At 31.4% G+C, this 6,265-nt stretch overlaps 1 protein-coding gene across 4 annotated transcripts in view; it reads left to right on the forward strand.

Annotated features, from left to right (window-relative positions):
* LOC106467652 (paired box protein Pax-6-like) overlaps positions 1-6,265 on the forward strand; it is a 61,507-nt gene that overhangs the window by 2,357 nt on the left and 52,885 nt on the right. Inside the window, exon 1 of one of the 4 annotated variants that reach the window (XM_022395848.1) lies at positions 3,730-3,752. The exons of the other annotated variants lie outside the window; for them this stretch is intronic. The gene's annotated coding sequence lies outside the window, so the exon portion shown is untranslated. Of the gene's footprint in view, positions 1-3,729; positions 3,753-6,265 lie in introns of those variants that run through there. 4 annotated transcript variants of the gene reach the window in all.

The following is a 6,265-nucleotide window of genomic DNA, read 5'->3' on the forward strand; positions in this document are numbered from 1 at the left end:
TTTTGTTTCAGCAACTTAAGACACTAATATGAAGGTTTTATACGCAAGATAAAATGAATGCAATTTTTGTGGTTAAACTTTTATATTAAAGACTGTCGTCCCACTTATCTTTGTATAAGAGTAATTGATAGAAATAAATGCGTTGATTTTAAGGCAAACTATATTGAAAACTAAGCGAAATTTTTCCATTCGTGCCAATGCACTTCCAAGTCCGTCTACATCTGCAACCTTCAACCACTGAGAGAGAACACAGAACCTCAGATCTCTCAATCATTTTCACAATTTTAATAAAATAAAGTTTATTTATAAAAATAAACAAAACTATTTATTTTTAAAATTTATTTTATTTACCCTCGTTGGTCATTTACTTGTTTACACAATTGGTTATTTGCACTCTGTCTGTCACGGGCAATTGAACCCCGAATTCTACTGTCGTAAGTCCATGGATTTACCACTGACCCACCGGAGGACATTTTTCTTCGTCATGACAATCTTTGGATTTTTTACCCAGTTTATTTTTCCCTTGTAACATAGATCATAATAGCAGTGATTTTATCCTCATTATTCCACTCTACCATTATTTAATGTATATTCCTACTATACTAGTTACTGTACATTTTCGAACAATATTATAACTGGTACAATTTATATAACAGTTTTATTACTGTAATTAACTTAAAAAATAATATCAGTTAACGTAAAGTACCCAATAAATCTAACCTATATAAAAGACAGTGTGTGTCACGTCACGCCTGATTTCTCGAAATAGGATGAGTTATAAAAGCCAAAATGCATTTATCCAGATAGAATGTTCGATTACTATCTGCCCATTACGATTTTAGTGACGGGGTTGCAAAGAGGCCTTAAGGGGGCGTGAAACCTTGTAAGTGCAGTGAGTGTAAAGTAAAGACGTAGTGTGAGATTATCTAGCGTAGAGCCAACTGCATAAAATTTATCGTGAAAGTAAAAATATCGATTCACTTTTAAACTTAATTTTTTTTTCTAAATTAAGCTATTTTCTGTTATATCACCAACGTTTTTAATAAAAATAAATATCTTTATTCAACGGAAACAAACTTAAGAAATCAACAAATATTTTTCCAGATTTGTGTACTATAGTTTCAGTACTTAGACTAACAATAATATTAGGTTATAGTTTTGTTGCTAAGTAACATGCCATAAAAGCCATTGTTGGAACGTAGTGTTACTAAAACGAACAGACTTTTCTATATGTTAGAACTTGTTAATCTAAATGATTTTTTATCAATAATTATTCTTTTTGTTGGTTAAGCTTGATTTCGCAAAAATTATTTATTTCACTTAGCTATTAAATGTGAAGCTAGGGTATACTATGGGGTGGGGATGTGGGTGGTAGTATTTGCCCCGTCATTTTTTGTCAGGCTATACGCTAGTTAAAATAATATGTAAACAATTTGTAGTAAGCAAAATATATTTTTTCGTAAGTTTGTTTGTTTCTAAGCACAAGGCTACACAATGGCCTATTTGGACAGTGCCCACCAGGTGCATAGGGACTCGGTTTTTAGCGTTATAAGCCTTCAGCCTTACCGCTGAGCCATTGCTTTTCGTAAGGTGTTTCTTAAAGTAATTTTAAAGTGATTAGACATTTTTTTTCATTTCAATTATAAATAACATCTAAAATAAATAAATACTGTTTGTTGGCTCTTAAAGATAGAAATGTAATTTTTGTAATTATTACTATTCTTTTAGAAGAGAAAGATATGATAAATATATGAGAGGTTAAAGCATTTTTATTCAGATTTACGAAAAACGAAGAGGCGAATTTCGTAATCACAATCTTCGTTTTCTACACATCGTTTACTTCCCATTAGATGGCGCTCGCAACGAGGGTACTGCTTGTGATAATATTTTAATTTGAAAGTATCAGTTATGTTAAATAGTTTCATTGAAAGAAGGATAATTTTTGGCACTCGTAGACAGAAAACTTATGAAAAGAACAATAAATTGCTTAATAATAGCTTATTTACGAATCTGGGTACGGTTAAAATATAAAGACACACCATTTAATTCAATAATAGCTTACTTACGAATCTGGGTAAGGTTAAAATATAAAGACACACCATTTAATTTAATAATAGCTTATTTACGAATCTGGGTACAATTAAATGGTGTGTCTTTATATTTTAACCAAATTTAGATTAGCTTCTTTATTCAACTTTTTAATATCCATTGCGCATCATACAATGTTATACAAAATGTTTTCTGTTTTTCAAATACTTTTTCATCTGGTGTATCTAGTATCTTTATATATTATTCTTAACGAGATCTGTAAGTCTGGGTAAGGTTAAAATATAAAGATACTGGATACACCAGATGAAAAAGTATTTGAAAAACAGAAAACATTTTGTATAACATTGTATGATGCGCAATGGATATTATATATTTTTATATATTATTCTTAACGAGATCTGTAAGTCTGGGTAAGGTTAAAATATAAAGATACTAGATACAACAGATAAAAAAGTATTCGAAAAACAACACTATTTTGTGTACCTTAATGATTAGCTTGAAGTCTACAAACAAATGTTATAAAGCGATAATCACGGGTACATCTATGGTAACAGTGCTGTTCATGAGGAGGTTATCTTCATAAATACACTACGATTAACGGAGTTTCCGTTGAACGTTTTTGTTATACCTCCTATAAAACATGTTGGCCTAAGGCAAAAGTGTTCTATTGTATATATTTAATATTAGTCTTGTGTTCTTCTAATCTCCAAAATAATAGTTCTCCACATGTGCTAGAAGAAATGCAATAAATATCACTTGTGCGTTTTTGAAGGAGATATATAAGTATCTTAACTGATGCCCACAGTGGCACAGCGGTATGTCTGCGGACTTACCATGCTAGAATCCGGGTTTCGGTACCCGTAGTGGGCAGAGCACAGCTTTGTTAATTGCAAACAAACAAACAATTTTAACTGGTAAGGAAGTAGTCCGAATATTTGCTCTATTTAATTGTTGTTTATTAGTAGAATCAAGTTTTACCTTTATTCATTTTTATGTTATTTTGTTTCTGGATATCTATTATTTTTAATATCTGTATTAAACCTTGGTTTCAATTTTTATTGTCTTCAGAATTATAGTATAACATTTTTGATTCAATCATGTTTATAACAGTTCTTTTTATCCAGTTATTTATATGTTTATAACAACTTTTTTGATCCAGTTATTTATATGTTCATAGCAGCTCTTTTGATCCAGTTATTTATATGCTTATAACAACTCTTGATCCAGTTATTTATATCTTTATAACAGCTCTTTTGATCCAATTATAGCTCTTTTGATCCAGACATATATATGCTTATAACAGCCTGGTTTGAATTATGAGAATGTAAATGTCAATATTTTGCTTCATCTTGTAGCTTTTTAAAACTGTAGTTATAATAGTTCCGCTTTTATCACGTTTTACTAGTACATCTCAAAGTGATAACTGGTTATAAACCTTATTTTCCATAGTGAAAATGATGAACTCATTGGCCCTGATCATGTGTTTTTTGTGAATTATAACAAAAGTGTCATCCACTTTCCTCTTCTATAACTTTATGTAAAACGACTTCTAAACATTTCGTGGCTAATATAGTTATTTCTTAGTGATTCAGGGAGGATTATTGAATGTTAAAACACTGAAATGTTTGTTTCTATAGAGATACCATGAACAAGTTTACCCGAAGGCTTTTCTGCTTTAGGAATTTCAAATCAAGAAGATAACCGTTAGTTGACGTTTCGAAACAATTAGTGTATAAAACTGTCACAGATTTACTGTTTTCATGCTTCGGCAAATTGTGTAGTTTACAAGTTAGTTTTACCCAACTTTAACCGAACAAGGAACATTTAGATTGTAATGCTGTCACTCCACTTTGTCATTTAGACTTCTATTATCATTTAGGGATCTGGGCTGGCACACATTATCGCTTTAATCTACCTAGCGTGAGAATGTGTGCCTTAACTAATGGGGTAGCAATTGGCCAGAACCGTTTTGAGGACTCGCATTCTGTCACGTGATATCATTGTTTAGATAGTGACTCGCATAGGTGTGGTTTGTATTTTGTGTTCGCCTGTGTATTGTTTGTCTGCATAGAAGCTTCATTAGAGCGTTAGAACAATAAGTTAGTTATTTGGTCATTGTTTCGACTCTATGATTATTATTAATGCGATACCCAAACTTTTTTGCATCCTAACATACAAATATATCACCAAAGCTGGTTTTCTCTGTTTAATTTTTAAAAAACAACAACTGAGAAACGATGAGTTAATTGTAAGTCTGAGTTTAGTATGTTCATACCATATATTTTTTACATGCTCACGACCGTAAAGGACACACTTATAGACAAGATTAGTTGTTTTATTTTCAATAAATTGTCTAAGAAATGTACGTTGGTTGTGTCTTTTATAATAACAAAATGCAAAAAAATAAAAATAATAATAACAGAACTAAGCTCGAGAATTCAAAGTTCTCTGTTTTGGAAAATTAAAAGATAATGTACTTAATAATATCTTGGAAACTAAAAATAAAAAAAAATATATTAGTTTTCTGAGAAAAAAATACTTAATCATAGTTTCTCGTAATATTGAGAAAAAACTATTGACATTGCTTTCAGTTTCGAACTATTGCTATTAAGAGGATCACAGAGAAATATAGATACCGGAATTGCTTTTAAAATTATGTTTAATTTTAGTTTTGACGCAAGTACAAGGTACGTTATGCATACGACTTGTTTCATCAAAGAACCAGTGAGCACATTTTTATCTTTTTCTTTCACCGTATTAGCACCGTATTAGTTCAGAATAATAGTGGGAAAAATGGAACTGAATGTTAGGTTCTAGAAATAAAGAAGTTACATTCTATTATTTCCTAAATTGTATTTTCAGTATTAGTTAAAATATTTAACTTATTTATATATTTTATTATTTGTAATTGTTTGTTAAATATATTATTTTTATTCTCAGTTTATTATATATATATATTCCTAAGATAGCCGAACCTCGTGACGTATCATTATGATTACGTCTGAAAATATCACTAACAGTGTGGGTAACAATCTGACAGAACTATCCTTTATAATCATTATAATTAAGTAAGAACAGTATATTAAATTAGTTAGATACTGGGTGAATTATATTTATGATCTAATTACTGTGCAAAAGTGTTAGGACAAGAGAATATTTTGTCATTCTTTCCACTTTATGGGGTTAATTCTTCCACACCATTACAGAATGTAAATTTCAATACTATGGTAATGCTTCACTGATCCCTGTTGACAATTGAATGAGTCAGAGTGAGAATACTTATCATTCTTTAGAATTCCCATATACTTGTACCAAGGGCATGTCATAAAAGTTCTGCTTGAATGAAAATACTGATCAAATTTAGAAAATAACTGTCATGGGACCCCATGCAGTGTCTTAACTATATAGAAAAAAGCTTGCATATGGTACCGGTATATGCTAGAAGAAATCAGTTTAATAGCACTCCACAAATAAACCTTGATAAAAACAGTGTTTAACATTATATGTTTAGTTTTGTTGTCATGCCACGGCCCAAATAGCAAAGAGAATTGCCAGTAGAGCAGAGAGTTCGCATGAAAACCTTACGTGATGCTGGTTGAACTCTCCAACAAATTGCTGCATACTTTAAATGCTCCCCAAACACTATCAAGTACAACCTAGATCGTGAGACAGAGACAGATAAATTTGAAAATAGGAAATGAAAAGTCAAAACACCTAAACTCAATGATACTGATGTTAAGTATCTTCGTTTTTTCAGCCTTCGGGACAGAAGGAAGACTGCCACTGATCTCAAACATGAGATAAACGACCATGTACAAAATGACAGAAACGTTTCCAGATCTACATTATCAAGACTCAACGAGAATGGAATATTTGGTCGTGTAGCAGTTTAAAAACCTTTACTTTGATCTCCAAATATTGTCAAGAGACTGAAATTTGCTAAAATGTACAAAAACTAGACTGTTGGTGACTGGAAACGGTTGTTATGGACGTATGAGTCAAAATTTGAAATATTTGGTACAAAGCGTAGGTTGTATGTCCGGCGGAAGAAAGGTGAAAGATTCTTATCTCAATGCATAGCACCTACCACGAAGCATGAGAGAGGCAGTGTGATGGTTTGGGGGTGTTTTTCTGCTGAGGCGACCGGAGATGTTTGCAAATAGATACAATAATGGACCATCGCAAGTACCATCAGATACTGATCCATCATGGTATA

Source organism: Limulus polyphemus, unplaced genomic scaffold (assembly GCF_000517525.1).
Source record: "Limulus polyphemus unplaced genomic scaffold, Limulus_polyphemus-2.1.2 Scaffold2693, whole genome shotgun sequence".
In the NCBI taxonomy this organism is placed as follows: Eukaryota; Metazoa; Arthropoda; class Merostomata; order Xiphosura; family Limulidae; genus Limulus; species Limulus polyphemus.